Source organism: Canis lupus, chromosome 7, assembly GCF_048164855.1.
Source record: "Canis lupus baileyi chromosome 7, mCanLup2.hap1, whole genome shotgun sequence".
NCBI lineage: Eukaryota > Metazoa > Chordata > Mammalia > Carnivora > Canidae > Canis > Canis lupus.
The window spans coordinates 2,174,131-2,191,972 of NC_132844.1; the positions used below are offsets into that span (position 1 = coordinate 2,174,131).

Below are 17,842 nucleotides of genomic sequence, written 5' to 3' on the forward strand. Positions count from 1 at the left end.
CAGTGCTTTATCTCTGGATAATTGGGCTTAAAAGCAATTCTTGTTCTTCATTTTTATTGTATTCTCTAAATTGTCTAAAATGCACACGAATAAAGCCTACATATATTGTTTAAATGAGAATAAAAAAGGGCTAACACAGTAATTTATGTTAGAAATCTTTAAGCATGACTCCAGTCCTCTTTAACATCTTCTAAACAGACACAACTGTTCTAGTCTAGTTGTTATTTCATTTTTATCTTTTTCTTAATGCATTAAAATTGGAATGTTACTAAGATCTTAACAGCTCCACAGAAGTAAGGGTAGCAGGCAAAAATGTAGGTAGTTTTTCTTCTCAACACGTTATTTATAATAAATATTAAGACAGACTTTTTTGTCATTTGTTATAACTTTCTAAGTTTCTTTCTAAATTTATTTTTTCTAATTGAGAGTGAATAACAAAATGCGAAAAGCAAAACTACGCTTGAGGAAAAGAATTTAGTAAGTCACTGTTTGAAATTCCAGGTTAGTCTAAAAAAAGGAAGAATGGAAATTAACAATTTATCTGAGACGTTTAATTGGGAGAGGAAACAAGCTTCTTCCCAGTAGAACTTAACATGCCTGTTATCCTCTATTTTTATTTATTATACAAATTAATCAATACAGTACGACATACTTGGCTAATAACCATTCAGATATTTACTAGCCAGTGTCTTTTATGTCATTAAACTGGTATATGTATGAGAATGATATGCAGATAGAACAGTCTAGCACTTTAGAGAATGGGTCCTGTAAATGTATATAGAGATGAACTGGAGCTGCACACCAACCTGAATTTTAGTCTTATGGATATTTTTTCTCTCTCTCTTCTGACCTAATTTAACTTGATAAAATGTAGTAATTTTTCCCTTAAATCGGCTGTTCATGTGCATCTGTGTACACACGTGTGTATATCAGAGAAAAACATCTTAAGATTTACTTTTTTACTTCTACAAGATAAGTTTAGTCTAGCTATAAACTCTTAATACATAATTTTTGCTTCCCACCACTTATTATGGAAAATGTCCTAAGGTTTTGCGACACTCATAGTAAAGGACTTCTCAGCTCTTCTTTTCTCTTGCTCCAAGAGTCATTGGCCCAGACTTTCAGGAGTTGGAAATTCAAAATTCGCCTTGGGTTGCTGTTGAGGAGATAGACACACAGGTGAAAGTGATCACAGAATTTTCTGGTTCTCAGTTGTGCCTGAGACTAGATGTCTCTCGGTCCAGACATAGCTGCTCAACATTTGGCACCGTTCTTTGGTAGTGAATGATTTCACGACTGGTTTCTCACCGTAAGAAAAGGACACACTTAAGAAAGCATTAAAAATATTTGACTTGCAACAACTCTGCAATTAGCACCCGAAAAACTGCCTTTGTCAAGGAACGGGCCAGCATAGTACAAAGCCTCCAGCACGAACATGCTGAACGGACTCGTCAACGAAGACCCCGCTGTCAAGGTGAGAAATGGAGTCCATATAGATTCGGTGTGAAACTTTAAACTTCTTTAATGAGTCTTAAATTCCCTGTATAGGGCGGACCAAGCAGTTTCGAGGGGATACTGCACGAGCACAGAGTCATTTTGTTGTCACCTTTAAAGGTGGGGTTAGAGTTCTGTTTTGTTTTTCTTGACATTGAATGTTTAAGACCAGATTCCTGGTGGCTCAGAGGCCGACAGCAGTTCGCATCCAAGGGTCTGCGGTGCACGGGGAGATCCACTCCAACTGGTGCAATGGATTGGGTTCCAGCTTTTCCAATCCCAGAGACACATGCACTATTAAGTTCTTTATGTCTGTGTTTTCTGTCTAAATATTTCACCCACTGCTAAAAAAAAATTGGGAGGGGGCATTAAAAAAATTAAAAAATTGGGGGTTCTTTTTGAAGAGAGATCATTTTTTTTTTCATCCCAGTTTCTAAGAGCATTTTTCTTAGTATCAGCAGCAACTTTCACAAGCTCTCTGGCTCATTAACTAGAAAACTTGTGTAGCATATTTTTTCTTCGCTGCCTTTTTTTTCCCTTTCCCCCCTAAAAACAGACTTAATGTGCATAAAAGGGAGAGAATCCCACTGCACCGTAAACCCCGCAACTTCTTTCTGTGAGCACACAGACACGGAAGAAAGGGTTCTAAAACGTTATTTATTTAACTGAATGACTTGGAGTATAAACCAAAGATGGTGTTTCTCTCATTACATGAAAAAAATCATAGCGAAGACATCTTAGTTTATATACTACTTCTGAGTTTTGAAAAAAAAAAAAACACTTTGCTGAATACAATCCTGTTGGAATTTTCCAGGTTCTCAATAGTGTTTATATTGCTACTCCGTTTTCATAGGTGAGAAAATTATTTTTAAAGATTTTATTTATTTATTCCTGAGAGACCCAGAGAGAGAGGCAGAGACCCAGGCAGAGGGAGAAGCAGGCTCCCTGTGGGGACCCCGATGTGGGACTCGATCCGGGTCCCCGGGATCACGCCCTGGGCCGAAGGGAGATGCTTAGCTGCTGAGCCACCTGGGGATCCCCGCATAGAAGAGAAAATTAAGCCTCTGAGAGGCCTGGCAGGTGGTGAATAATGAACAGAGCCTGGAACTCATGGCAGCCCTTCATCCAGGGATGCCACAGAGCATCTCGATGCTGACTTTGGTTACAGAGAAGCCACGGTGACAACTCAGATCTGGACTAAAACTTAGAATAGAAGAAGGCTAGGGTTGCTATTTTCATAAGCAAAACCTAAAAACGTTGATCAAGGACTGGAATCTAGAATTTAGGTTCCAAACAGCATTCGCATATATTAACTCTTTGTAGCTTCCACAGGAACGATCTAGAGTTCTCCGGCTGGTTCTGTGTTAGGAGTGAAACCAAATTAACAACTTCTTTTGACGAGATGTATACATATTTTTTTAAAGGATCTTTTTTTCAAGATTTTTATGTATTTATTCATGAGAGACACAGAGAGAGAGGCAGAGACACAGGCAGAGGGAGAAGCAGGCTCGATGTGGGACTCGATCCCGGGACCCCGGGGTCACGCCCTGAGCCAACGGGAGATGGTCAACCGCTGAGCCACCCAGGGACCCCCTAAAGAGATGTATATTTAAAGGCTCTGGAATGCTGGCCAACAGATTACATAAATTGTACGACTTTTTCTAAAACAGGGTTAAGGAATGGAGCTTGATCCTTGTGGAACTTTTTAGTTGAGAGATTCCTTTTCTTGGGACTTGACACGAGTAGTCCCTAAGAGATAGGCCGTAAGCAGTTCCATGAGTTGAATGATCAGTGCTTGGGGCTCCCCGGTTCTTGCCTTTAACAATGGGAGCAAAGGGAATGAGAAAGGAAAGGACGAGGAGGGAGGAGAGGAGGGTGGGTGGGGAAAGAAATCAAATCTGTGAAAAGAGAACAGTTCCAGCGCGCCTCCGTGGGCCAAGCGGAGCCTTCGCGACAGTGTATTAACATGGGCTTGAATAATTCAAACTTTCAAACCACAGGAAGAGGCTTTCCAGGGGGAGGAAAAGTCACCATAATTAAAGCTTCCCTGGCACATGGAGGCAGCTGGATCTTCCGACAGACCGAGAAAATTGGACATGGCCTAATAGCCTAAGAGAACGGGGATGCTGTGGCGCCGCATTGTTCAGAAGTGTTGGGTTTATTTTGGTGTTCTCCAATTATAAAGTCAATTCTCTGGATACCAGCTTCTTTTACATATTAATGGCCTAACCCTTGGCATATGGCAAGAATGCAGGATTCAACTCTGGAGACTGCTTGAAAAAGGAACAGTGAGCGCAGACATGCCCGTGGCCACATAGTACATTTTTTTTAAAAGCCATCGTTCAAAATAAACAAGAAGACGGGGAAAAAAAAATTTTTTTTTTTACATCAATATACAGTTCATTCTGGAGAGCGTGCGTCCTTCTTCACTTAATGTCTTCACATGAGGCGCTTAGGGGTCTCGGGATATTTCGTAGACACGCGTGCCTACGCGCCGCGCGCTCGCTGAGGATGTGCTCTTCAGAACATCACTTCTGTGACGTACGATCCTTTCCAGGACAAATGTCAACTTCTCCCTCAACTCACGCGCGTGAAACATCGGAGAATCCCGCTTGATTTCAGTGGATCCGGGTGCCAGGCTCCGTCAGCACCTGACGGGCTGGTGGGCTTTTTGTTGTTTCTTGCTCTGCTCCGGGTCTGCTCTGGCCCGGCGCGGTGCGAGGCGCCCGTGTCCCCTCTAGGGCACTTGCTCCCTGTGCCTCCCCGTCCTGTCCCCTTGGCTTCGGGTCGAGGCTCATGGTCGGCCTGGTTCCTGGGGGGCGGCGGCGGCGGCGGCGAAGGGCCTTCCCAAGTAAACCACTCCCTGCAGCCCTGGAGGCCTTGCCGGCCTGAGATGAGCCGGATTGTGGCGCTCCCTCGGGGACCTCACAGCGGGTCTCGGGTCTCGGGTCTCGGCTGAGGAAGGTGGGAGGAAGAGGGGAGCCGCGCCACCTCCTGGGTCCTCCGTCCCCGCTGACCTGTCCCTGGGCGTCTGGTTCCCGCGCCCCCCTCCTGCAGGCCGCAGGGATTGGAGGATAGAAATGAGAAGCAAGGAGTCGGGGCCCACCGCTCCGGGGAGAAAAGAAGTTTGTTTATGCCCAGCAATGGATAAGCTGGCCAGAAAGCTTCTGTGGCCTTCCAGAACACTCTTCCTTACTTGCAGGATGACTTTTTAAGACTTTTGGGACCAAACTGCCTTGCACAGGACTATCCTTCCAAGAATGGGGCCCCACACCCGCGGACTGTGTGTGCTTTGGGAAGCATCATCCATATTCTAATGAAGGGGCCCTGTTACCCTTGTTAGTACCTGTCCAAGTTTTACTACTGAGAAAAGATGAGATAAAATCAAAACTTAAGTGGGGGGCTCAGCGGTGGAATGTCTGCCTTTGGCCCAGACCGTGACCCCGGGGTCCTGGGATCGAGTCCCGCGTCGGCCTCCCTGCATGGAGCCTGCTTCTCCCTCTGCCTGGGTCTCTGCCTCTCTCTCTCTCTCTCTCTGTGTGTCTAATGAAGAAATAAATCAGATCTTGAAAAAACAAGTCAGGTGCCACACCGAGCTGCATGGGCAGGGCCCATCGCCGGCCGCGATCTGGTGTGTCACCTGCAGAAGCGGTCCCCATGTCTTAGGACACATCTCTTGGCCCGAATTTCCCAGTGAAATGCTACCTGAGCTCCTGTTCTCGGCTCACAGTCCGATCCTGACGAGAATTTGGCCGAACGGATGCGACTGGGCCGGTACCTTGAGCAGCGGCGCCGGCGGCCTGTGCACCTACCCCGGCCGCTGAGCACCGGGGTCCCCGCGGGCGCTCACACTGCGCCCTGCGTTGGGAGCCCGGCGTCAGGACCGCTGCGGCTCCGTGCGCCCGGCTGGGTGGGGGTGGCAGCGCCCCCGTCCTCGGGGCCCGTGGGCTTCCTGCGCCCGCTGGCTGCCCTGCTCCGTCTCGGGCCCTCGCCCTCCCGCCCGCCTGTGCTGCTGCCGCCCGCCTCTCCCCCGGCCGCCCCGGAGCACGCGAGGCGAAGGGGCCCGGGCCCTGCACCCTGGTGGCCCCACCGCGCGCCGCCGTCCGTCCAGGAGTGTTGGCTGCAGCACCGAGCTAAGGAGGGGATGGGAGCCAAGGGGCTAAGCCGGCGAGGAGGGGAAGCGAGCGGAGGGGATAGTGGGCCGAGGGGGGAAGCGGGCCTCGTCTTTATGAGGCCCCGAGGCTGCCCCGACCCCGGCAGACTGGCCTCGGGAGCCGCGCGCTCCTCCGACGTGGAGAACACATTTCCGTCTGGTTTTCTAAAGGAGGCCCTGAGAGCGCCCGCGTGGCCCGTCGGCTCGGAGAAGAGCGTGTGCTTCGAGGCCTGGTGCGTGGGAGCCAGAGGCGCTGGGCCCGGCCCGTGCCCGCCCCTCCTGGTGTGGCCCCTGCCTCAGGCCGCCTTCCCTTCCCTTCCCTTCCCTCCCCTCCCCTCCCCTCCCCTTCCCTCCCCTTCCCGCCCACAGCCCTGGCCTCCGAGCAGAGCCTGGTATTCGGGAGTCTGGATGCGGCTGATGAACAATTAAAATGTTGGCCGTTTGTGCTAAGAGTCTATGGTGTCCCGCTTTCCCGCTTTCTAAAGAATACTGAAATACCTGTTTTTTTGTTTTTTGATGACTGTAGAAAGACCTCACGTTCCTCCCAAATTGCTCGATTCGCCTCCGTTTTCGGTTTCGTTTGTTTCACTGTATACAGGGAGAAAATTTTCGTTCGTTTTGGCTCAGACCTCGAAAGGCTGTTGAATTTGTAAAGCAAAAACCATGCAGAAAATGCAACCCTCGGGCAGAGAAATTAGTAATAATGACAAGAAAAAGAATAATGCCTTAAATTGCCTACATTCAAATTCAAGAAGTAGAAGCGAACAGCAAGGATCGCTATTGATTTCCGTGTATTTTTTATTACTGCGCGGTGTGCCCGTTCGGAGCCGTATACATCTCATAAGAATAATTGAGGAGCGCGTGTAAGCCCGCCCCTGGCCCCTCTGGGGCTCCTCCCTCCTGACTTAACCCCAGAGTCGGGCGCAGCTGTCAGTCACGGGTGGCCTGTTTGATGGTCTTGGGTTTCTCCTGCTAACCTGCCTGCCCCGAAGCCCATCCCCGTGGCCCTCACCCAGAGCAAGAGGGGAGACCCACGGTGCCCTCTCATCACCGATAACCAGGGTGACCTCATGTTTGGGGGGATTTCAAAATGTATTTTATTTTATTTATTTTTTTTTAAAGATTTTATTTTTTTAAATCTTTATTTATTTATGATAGTCACAGAGAAAGAGAGAGAGAGAGAGAGGGGCAGAGACACAGGCAGAGGGAGAAGCAGGCTCCATGCACCGGGAGCCCGACGTGAGATTCGATCCCGGGTCTCCAGGATCGCGCCCTGGGCCAAAGGCAGGCGCCAAACCGCTGCGCCACCCAGGGATCCCTCAAAATATATTTTAAAACAGGAGAGTAAAATGTTAAAAAGTCATCATTTGCTCTTCCGTAATTAAGACCGTTGCCTGGACAAGGCAGCCTTGAATGAGAGCGCTTTGGCCTCGAGAAGGGACATAGAAAGAAACTCCTGGAACTAATAACCCTTTCAGAACATCCCTGAATAAAATCTGCGTTTGTCTTTTCCTGAAGTCCGTGGAATTTCTCCACATACGTACTCAAGCATGGAACAGTTGAGAATGAATTCCTTTATCAAGGACTGTTCCCTCTTGCCTTTGCCTGTTGGACATTCTGGGCAGCTGACATCATAACCCGGGAATGTATCCATTTATTCAGCAGATAGAAATGATAAAATTGCAAAACCAAGAAGAAAAGAGGGATTAAAAACAAACAAACAAACAAACAAACAAACCCTGAGATGTGCATTTATACAAAGAGGGTTTTATTATTGTTATAATTACTGTTACTGCTTGTGTAACTGCTCGTGTAAGCAGCTGGGTATTTCCTATTGGAAAGAAGCAAAAGCAGTGTGATTCAGTTCCGCCCTTTTCCCCAATTCTGCTTATTACGTTATTTACTATTGACAGTCGATATGCTATTGATAGTGTAACCAAGGAGAGCCACCCCTGGGTTGCAGAATCTTAAAAAGGATTTAATTAAGAATTAAAAATTAATAATGCATCATCCTTATTAGGGATGGAAGGAATTCGGCAATTATTTGCAACTTCAAATTGGAAAAACTGTGAATCCTGTGGATTCCTTTGGACCTTTCTCCTTGGTTTTAAAGCAAAATAAAACATCGAAAACATTCTGACTGTACACTTTCCTTCGCTATGAAGGAAAATCAATCTGGGGAAAAGGGAAAGCCCAAATAGGTCTCCCTGATGTTCATTCTTTGCCAAATGGATCCTTCTTCCCTTTATAGGGTAGCGCCTTTACCGGAGATTTGTCCTAATGCAGTCAAAGGATCGTAATGTCTTCCAACAATATCTAAACTAACCCAAACTGAACATCAGTCCATTTCATTACTTCCTTAATGTAAAGTAGAGAAAGAGCAAGTACTTCCTCAAAAGTGAGCTAAGTGGATCAGGTCAGAAGGAGGGGACAAATGCATGTGCTTAGAAAATAGGCCTCTTTGTGCCCATTAGACCCCAATCTTCGCTGTCGGAATTGCCCCATGTGTTATGGAATTTGGACTACATGAAAGAAACTTGAAAAAGCGGTGCTGAGGTCTTGTGATGTGTTTCACCTGGAAACTTTCCCCAATCTCAGAGATTTTTTTTTTTTCCTTCTCCCTCTACTCTCATAGCTTTTGGAGATTTAGCTGTGGCGGATCATGGGCTCCTTTACCCAAAGGGAATTTGTGCGAGTGCAGAAAGAGTGCTTTTTGCTCTTCAATGGCTCGTCCGAAGAGTACCCTTGTTTGGCATAAACGCATGAGTTACCTGTTGGTTATGACGCTACCGAACCCTTACTCTGTGGCCCTGTCACTACTTAAATATTAGTCGATTCGTTCAACTAATAAATACGCACAGAGCATTCCGCGGGGGGGGGGGGGGGCAGTAACTGAGTAACTGTTGGCATGATTTGCATCACACTGTGGCACAGGATGGCCAAGGAGATGAGGACCCACGGGGTCTACGGTTCTGATCCCGGCTCTTTCGCTTTAAAGATGTGTAGTTTTCAGAGAGTCACTCGATATCTCTATTTTTTGGTTTTGTAAAAGTACTAAAGTAACCGTGACGGAGGGTCTCCAGGTCGCCAGCTTGCCTTCTCTGTTTGCTACCTTTTCTTTCCATTTTTTTGTGGGGGGGGGGATGAATTCCTCCATTTTTTTCTATTTTTTGGTCATCTGCTTTCCTAGCCCTGTGAAATTTGGCCAGTCAATAGACGATGCTAAATAAATAAATAATAAATAAATAAATAAATAAAATAAATAAATAAATAAATAAAAAATAGACGATGCTTGGAAAATATTTTTTAGACAGTGACGAGATTATACCCCGTGACCCCCAAAGCAAGGGCCACGAACACAGGAAAGATGTCCAAGCTGAGCTCCCACCAATGTCGAAAACCGACGTCTGCCCCAAGCCCGCCAAGACTCTGCTCTCTCCCAGAAGTCTGCCAACTGCGGCCTTGCGGTCCAAGGCCTGGGCCCAGGTCTTCGACGACCACTTATACTTTTTTATTTTTTTTTATTTTTTTTCGCTTCTACTTTTAAATGGTTGGGGAAATAAATCAGAAGAAAACGAACGTATCGGGACACGTGAAAACCAAGTGGAATGCAGGTGTCCGGGTGTGCGATAGGGGCTTATTGGAGCACAGCCGTGGGTGTCGTTCCCGTGGTGGCTGTGGCCACACAGGCAGAGGTGACTGGTCGCTACGGGGCCCAGGTAGCCACGAGAGGAGAATATTTACTCTCCGGCCTTTTGCGGGGAACATTCGCTGGCACCTACCGTCCTTGGGGAAGCCCAGCTGGCGTGTCCCTCATGCCCGGCCGCGGCCACCCCGTGCTGTCGCCCACGGGTCAGTGCCACCCCCGGTTCTGGCCGTGCTACAGGCCCCGGCACCGGACTCGTGGAAGCAGCTGGAAGGCCAGGCAGCCAGGCCCACGAAAGCTGTGGTGGCTGCTCCTCTCCCGCGGCAGCCCGTGGGCAGGGACGTGGGGCCCCAGGGGCTGCACCCCACCGAGGGGCTCCGCACAGATCCAGGGCCGTGGAACGAGGCACAGGGAGCGGGGAGAGTCGTGGCGCCCGCGGGCCGGGCCTGGCGCCACCCAGGAGGGCCATGTGCCCGGGCTCCAGGGTCCCCGCCGTCCCAGCACCGGGGGCTGCGCCCTGTCATCACCTGGCTGCCCGCCTCGGCTCCAGCACCGCTCGGAGCGCTGCCACTTGCTGATGCCACCTCCCCCGCGCGTGGCCCGGTCACAGCTTTGCCGCCCTCTCGCCCGCGCACTCATCTCGTCCTGCGTGAAATGCTTCCAGCCCCCCGCTTCCAGCTCAGACCCCTCCGTGAGCAAACCTGACCCTCCCGTGGGGCCTGTGCCCCGGATCTCTGGGCAGACCCCCCGCCGTGCTGGCTGTGCCGGCACCTGCTGGGCCATCAGTGGCCTCAGGTCTCCGCGCCCCGCACCCACCCGTCACCGTGGCGTCCGAAGCCCCCGCGTGTCCCCGTACAACTGCCCAGCCGCTCTCCGTGCTCCCCGTTGCATTCACAACAGTAGCCGTCAGGGGACGCCCGGAGCCCACGGCCACGGCCACCTGCCGGCCGCTCCTCTGAGCGAATCCCGGGGATCCTGACACTCATTGGTCCCCCGATCCCGTCCCCTGCGCCCCTGCCAGCTCCCACCTCACCCTGCACCGTCCCAGCAGCCTCGACTACCTCATTCCCACCCCAGGTAAACGTGCTGTCACCCCTTCGTGTTGAATCCGTCGGGTCTCGGCCCCCCCTTCCCCCCGACGGCCACCTAGTCCTTCTGCTCCCCTCGAGGGCAGGGCTTCTCCATACAGCTGTCGCCCTCCGTCTCCGGGCCTCCCCTCCTCCCTGGGACCCTCTCCAGCCCAGCGGCCACCCCGTCGCCTCCCTGAAACTGCTCCCCAGGGTCACCAGTGACTCCGTGTGGCACACATGGCGGTCGGCTCTCATTCTTCCTCCGGCTGCACCTTCTGGCCTTTGGCACACTTCATCCCCTTTTCTCTGGAGCCTTTTTGTTTGCACTTGGCTTTCAGGGACCCTGCTTTCCTAGGTTTCCGTCTTTCCCGCTGCCTCCCGTTTCTCCGCCTCATTCCCCCTCGTGTCCCCAACTGCCTAACAAGAAGAGCTCAGACTTCGGGCCTCAGCAGCTTTCTCTTCTCCCTCCCAGGATGATGTATTGCGGTCTTAGGGCTTTAAATACCATCACTAGGCGCATAATTCCCACCCAGCCCCGGCCCTGGGGCTCCAGACTCCGAGACAACAGAGTGTATCACTTAGATTCTAATATGCGCGGCAAATTTAAAGATCCCAAACCGATCTTGATGTTCCTGCTAATTCTCTTTCAGCCCCTTTTTCCCATTTCAGCAGACGGTGATGTCATCCTTCCAGTTGCTCAGGACACAAGCTTCTTTCTCTCCTACTCCGAATCTAATCCATTAGGATTACCTGTGGGTTCCATCTTCAAAATACATCTAACCACTTCTCAGCTTCTCTGCCATTATTGTCCTCGTTCTTGCCACAATATTGTCTCACCTGCATTATTCCAACATCAGCCCTTCGTCTTTATTCCGCTACAATTAATTCTCAGCTCGGCCGCCCTTTAAAACTTAAGTTTGACCCTGTGGCTCCTCTGCTCAAAACCCTCCAAGGGCCTGGCCATTTTGCTCAGAGTAGCCGTCGAATCCTTGCCGAGGCCTGCGAGGCTGCTTTCACCCCTCCTCCACTCCCCGTGAGTCTCAGTACCTCAGTACCTCAGAACCAACTCTTGGTTCACACCACCGTGCAAGAATGGACATTGTAAGGCTCTTGCACTTGCTGTTTCCTGGACCTGGAGTGCTCACCCCCCCCCCATACCTACGTGCTAGCCCCTTTACTGTATTCAGCTCGTCCATCAGATGTCACGTCAGTAATTGCACTTTCCTATGCATGTGCGCAGAGGGAGTCCCAGAGTTCCTGTGGACATCCTACAGGGATCCGTGGCTGAGACCCGGGCTCAGGATGAGCCCCCCGCACCCTCCCCACCCCGAGGCTTAGCAGTGCATGACTTCTGAGGGGTTGAGAATGGAACAGCACTGGGCAGACGCTGGTTTTCCATTCCAGCCATGTTAGTGGCTTCTTCACATCCTGTTATCATCCTCGACTTCTGAAGCTGGACTAGAAAGGCCTTCCCCTTTGGAGTTAAGATCACACCCTACCCTTCAGAGCTTAAAAGCAGACATGGTAAGATTCAAAAGGAAGATGCTTCAAAGTTAAGTCTTGCCCACTTACAGGGCATAGAGGAACACCTTGAGCGTTCCACGGATCCGCCCTAAAAATGTGTAGACCAAGCCTACCCAGGACCGAGGTGATCAGCTGATTATTTAACTGCCTGCTGGATAGAATGAGATCAGCACTCCTCACAGGGAGAAGACAGGCTCCAGAATCTCTGTCGTTGATCTTGTACCACATCTGGTATTCGAGCAAAATTACTGTGTGTGTAAGGAGACAGGAAAATGTGGCCTATGGTTTAAAAAAAAAAAAAAAAAAAAACAAGAGAGAGAGGTGAGAGTCAATAGAAACTAACTCCTGCTGACCCAGAATTAGACTTTAGCAGTCAAAGACTTTAAAGAACCTATGGAAGGGGTACCTGGGTGGCAGAGTCACTTGAGTGGCCTGCTTTTGATCTCAGCTTAGGTCATGAACTCAGGCTCCACGCTAGAGGGGAGTGTGCTTGAGAATTCTCTCTCCACCTCTCCCTCTGCCTCTCCCCTTGCCTCTCCCCCGCATGTGCTCTCCTTCTCAAATAAATAAGTAAATCTTAAAAAAAAAGAGAGAACTTGATACATATGTTAAAATTATTAAAATATATTCAAAGAAATGTAGCATTAGTATGCATTTCAAATAGGATTTGTTCAGTGGCTCACCAGGATCATCCATGATCTAACATTCTGACATTTTCCTGCTTGTTTAATATGTCGAGGACACATTTAAGGCCGCCAGGAAGGGTGAGAAATGTGAGAAAGAGAGGACTTAACAGAGTAAGGTCTTCCTGTGGGCAGGTGGGAATCAGATGGAGAGTAGAAAGTGTAGGATTCATGTTAGGAAGTTGGGTAGCAAATTCTTTTTCCGGAGCAGGAGAAAAGGAGAGAAATGACAAAAGATGTCTCTTAAGATAAATGTTCATTTTAAGGCAGAAAGAAGACTCACTGGGACCTCCTATTGAATGTGTGCATTGCCTCCTGTTCTGTAGGAGGATGTTATCTGCAATGAAGGGGCAAAATGTAGCGAAACTGAAAAAGAAAATTAGAATACAAGCCTAGGAAGAGGGATAATGAGTCAGCAATATGCTAATTAGATTTTTGCTTCAATTTGAAGTTATAATTGGTTTTTTAAATATAAAATATATGCATGTTAAAGTTAAGCCTCCCAAAGACCTGCATTAATTATATTTATAATTTAGATTATCTGTTCATCCAGGGAAATTATATTATGAGCTATTTGACTTCTCTATCGCTCTTTGCTAGTCTAGCTACTGATTTACTGTCTATGTACCTCGTCTCACCTGTTTTGTTTCAAGAGCTCCAAAAACTATAGGAGAAGGGGTCCAGGAAAGGATAGGCACTGGTGAGGAAATTTCCATTGTGGATTGTACCTGAGGGACGACTTTGAAGATTCCTTTCTGATTCTAAGACTTTGCAATAAATTGTTTTAATAAGGCTAGTGGGAACTTCTTCCTCAAATGCAACATCTCAACTGAAATATACTTAATTTTTCTAAATCCCCACTTTCTTTGTGATCATTGTTAATTCTTAACAACTCATTCTTGTTAATCTAGTTTAAATGTCATTTACGTGGTTAACTCTTTCTTTCCTATAATGAACATATGCTTCTTACCTTCATATTTAGGGATAAAAATGTCATGATAGAATCAGATTTAAAATCTGAGAGCAGAGGCTAGGTGATTTGCTCGAGCTCACGCTGTGTGTGTGTGTGTGTGTAGAACTTCCTGGGACCTCATCTCTGTTGTGCATGTGGTCTCTTGCCTATTTGTTAATTTAAGTGAATTTTTCTGCGTGTGTTTATTTCAAATATCTGATTTATTTCAGTACTTGCAGGGATCATGTTAGATGACCAAGAGCATGCATCATATTGAACCAAAGTGAAATTTTGTAATGCAGTCGAGAAATACAATTTATTTTAGCAGTTTCTTCTTAACTCAAAGTCTAAAGATTTTTAAATAGACTTAAAAAAGTTTCTTCTTACATTTTCACTGAGAAAGTGATCAATAGAATCATAATGCTTTCAAATAATGGTGTAGAGAAAATGTTTTCATTTGTAACAGACTAATTAAATTACTAATTTTTATCATTATAAGTGGGCTTATATTAGCAAAATTGCCACGGTCTGCATCATTAAGTTGCATTTGAGAAGTGCATCTTCTGGGTTGGTGGGATCTTTTTTTTTTTTCTTTGGTTTATTAATTCCAAATACAAGAATCTTCAGCCCCATGTCAACTTTTCCTGACATTGTCTGCAGACCACACTGGTGCCAGACGGCTGTGGTGCCACCACAGCAAATCTGATTAGAACTCAAAAACTAAATAGTATTTGGTTATGCTAGATCAATATGAGAACTGGAAGGGGCAATTTGAGCATGAGCCCATGATTTCTCCTTCCCTTGACTGACCAAGGAAGTACAGATGATGGCCCAAAGTGACTGATTGTCAGGGAAATATTAAGTTCATTATCAAGCCAGTGAAACGTTATGTGACAATGTATGAGTCACTCTAGCCCTTTGAGTCTTGGTTCTGTCATCTGTAAATGGAGGGAATCGGACTCTATGATCTTGAAGGATCTCCCAGTCTAAAGTTATATTAATGAACCTCCAGTAGCCCCCAGGGTGTACTGATAACCAGAAATTATATGGAGAGCTGCCAAACACCACACATAGCCAAATGGATTCTCATATATTTCATTATTATTTAATCTTCTTCTTTCTAAGGTTTCCAGCCTTGTTTCAATCACTGGAGAAAATTGAGTATGTTGGGAATAAGCTCAAGATGCCATATGGTGGAACTGAAGCTGAATATGGCTGTTACTTTCTAAATACATTGAGTGCAATGGTTTTTCTAATTTTATGGCTTGACCTTTGGGAATTCAGTGAAAATTCTAAACTGTCCCTTCCGAGAAATCACATAACCACTCAAATTTTGCTTTAATCAGAAGCTCATGGACCTCTCTAGAGCCAGCCATGTCTGTTTCCTTTGATATGTCCCTGTTTTGATGGGTGGTACATAAATAATGGGTTTTTTAGAGCAATATCATGATGTGATAGATAGAGCAGGAACTTTGGAATTAGACCTCCAAGCTTTGTTGCATAGATGCTGGGTAAGATGGTTAATTACAGTGAGTCTCTTTTCACCTATAAAATAGGAAGATAACTCCTTCTTCACAGGATTTGAGTTATATAAGATGATAACAGCATTGCCTGACACCATGCTTGATACGTAAGTGTTCAACAGAGCTTTTTGCTCTTTGCTTTCTGAAGTGTGACTAGTTTATATAGTTGAAGTGTTAGAAAGCAACTAATGAAATTTTAGAATCATATAATGTTAAGTGTTGGAAGATAGTGATCTAATAGCCATAAAATTCTTAACCCTTAGACCATAAATTCTGCAACTTGAGATACTGGAATGAGGCCTGAAGGGCATATTCAGAGCCCCATACCTTCTCTTTGGCATATTCAGTGGCCTTCTTGGGTCAGTTTTTGTCTTATGTGGGGCTTCATCCAGACCAGGAACCGCCATGAGCACCAGCCTCATCACTGTTCCTCATCAAAACCCATCCAGCCTGAGTTTCCACCCTCAGTGCCTTATTCCCTCAACTTATTTGAGCTAGAGTGTTAACCATGGAGAAGAAAATAATTGTTACCACGCCGATAGCTTTTTAATTCCTGCCTTCAGTACTTGTTACCCAAAGAAATGACTACAGTTGACCATTGAACAAGGCAGGAATTAAGGGTGTCAACCCCTAGACAGTCAAAAATCCACCCATAACTCTGACTCCCCCAAAACTTAACTACTAATAGCCTACTGATGACCAGAAGCCTATGATAAAAACATCAACGGTTGGTTAACCGTATATTCCATATATCATATGTATTATATACTGTGTTCTTACAATAAAGTCAGCTGGAGAAAAGAAAATATTAAGAAAATCATAAGGAAAATACATTTACAGTACCGTACTTTATTTATTGAAAACAATTTACATGTAAGTGGACCTGCATAGCTCAAACCTATGTTGTTCAAGGGTCAACCATAATTTCATGAAGCGGCCCAATCCTTCATTTCTGAATTGTCACTTGACCAGCAAATACCTGTGAGCATCCCTCAGTTATACTTTGGGAAAAGGAAGTAATTGGTCAGAACAAGCAAAGCTCGTGTTGTTTCAGACCTGTTTCCTCTTGTCGTTGGGTTAGAATGTTTGTTTTTTTTTTTTTTTTTTTAGAGGGAGATAGAAGAGAGGGAGAGACACTGGGGGAGAGGGAAAGAGAGAATCTTAAGCAGACTCCACACCCAGTGTGGAACCTGACGTGGGGCTTAGTCTCCCAACCCTGTGGTCATGGCCTGAGCTGAAATCAAGACTCAGATGCTAACCAAATGAGCCAGCCCGGCACCCCTAGAATGAATTTCTTTTGGTAAAGTTTTGAAGTGCTGTTTATAAAAATGTTAGGGGATATATACTGTTGCCATCTCTCCAATTTATTTTCTCTTCCCCTGAGTATTGAGGAAGAGCGGCAGGGGCACAGAGAAGCTGGGGCAGATCTGAACGGGCTTCCCACTTACGCTCTTCTCTGTGAGCACATTCATTCATGATGGGTTGTCTGGTGGAAAGCCCAGGAACTGCATACAAACTTAGTGCCATGTATCTGTACACAAGGGGAGATGATGAAGTTTTAGAAGTAGATATTTTTTCCCTCTTCGTTAAATAAATGTGTCTATAGCACTCGTATCATGAGAACTGGAGAAAGGGAGAGGGGTACTACACATCTTTTCGGGAGAGATGGCCAAGGAAGCCACACTTTCTGGAACTAGTGACCTGGAACTCATGAAGGAATCCACTGACACGGACACTGGGACACTGACCAGGAGAGAAATTACTTGCTCTGCTGGGCTTCTGTTTCCCACCACCCTGCCCCCCAGGTCCTTGGGAATTCCCAGGTCTAATGGCAGCTCGGCCAGTCCTGTTTGTTCCCTAGATTCAGCAACTGATTCCTTTGATCACATCCTCACCTAATAACAATATACAAATAAGTAAATACTCCTGCTCCGGAAGCTCGAATTATATCTGCTGCCCTGTTTCTGGGAAGAGGGCCTCTCCCTTGTCTTCCGTAGATCTGAATCTCCGCTCTGTCCTGTGGAACTTGGTGTCCGCTTCACTCTCCCCCCACCCCAAGGCCTAGGGCCCCACCCTGAACACGGTGTGTTCCGGACACTCGGTTCTCAATGGTCTGCCTAATGGTGGGAAAGAGTGGGTGCTAAATATATCTTATTTCCAGCTCTATGTTAGCCTTTTGTTCTTTGGTGCTGATTGTCATGGAAAAGTGTAGACAGCCCCAAATGAAGTGGGATTTTTTTATTTTTAATTTTTAAAGATTTTATTTATCTATTCATAAGAGACAGAGAGAGAGAGAGGAAGAGACACAGGCAGAGGGAGAAGCAGGCTCCATGCAGGGAGCCCGATGCGGGACTCTGTCCCAGGACCCCAGGATCACGGCCTGAGCTGAAGGCTGATGCTCAACCACTGAGCACCCCCAGGCTCATATATGCATTCCCACATACATGAAGTTTTTAATCTTTCTAACAAAGCTTCTTGCTTACATGTAAGTTTATCTCCTTTAAAAATAAGTGCCACTGTCTTTTTACTGAGGTAGATAGTTGGATCATTATTGCAAAAGTGACTTCATCATACCGACTCATTCTTATCACTGCCATTCTTATAATGATTAAATTATCCACCAGTAAATCTTCAGTTATTTAATTTTTTTCATTCTATATCACAGTTGCTAATTTTTGAGAGTTTGTGTCAAGAATATAATGACTATGCTTTGGACCCAGGCTGGCATTTTTGTGTAGAGGCAAGACGATGAAAATGGGGGAGGCACTGTTCTCTGTAGAAATGAGAACAATGGTAC

General features: G+C 46.7%; 1 protein-coding gene across 6 annotated transcripts in view; it reads left to right on the forward strand.

Moving 5' to 3' along the window:
- HS3ST5 (heparan sulfate-glucosamine 3-sulfotransferase 5) overlaps positions 1-17,842 on the forward strand; it is a 255,230-nt gene that overhangs the window by 53,335 nt on the left and 184,053 nt on the right. Inside the window, exon 1 of one of the 6 annotated variants that reach the window (XM_072831688.1) lies at positions 1,223-1,474. The exons of the other annotated variants lie outside the window; for them this stretch is intronic. The gene's annotated coding sequence lies outside the window, so the exon portion shown is untranslated. Of the gene's footprint in view, positions 1-1,222; positions 1,475-17,842 lie in introns of those variants that run through there. 6 annotated transcript variants of the gene reach the window in all.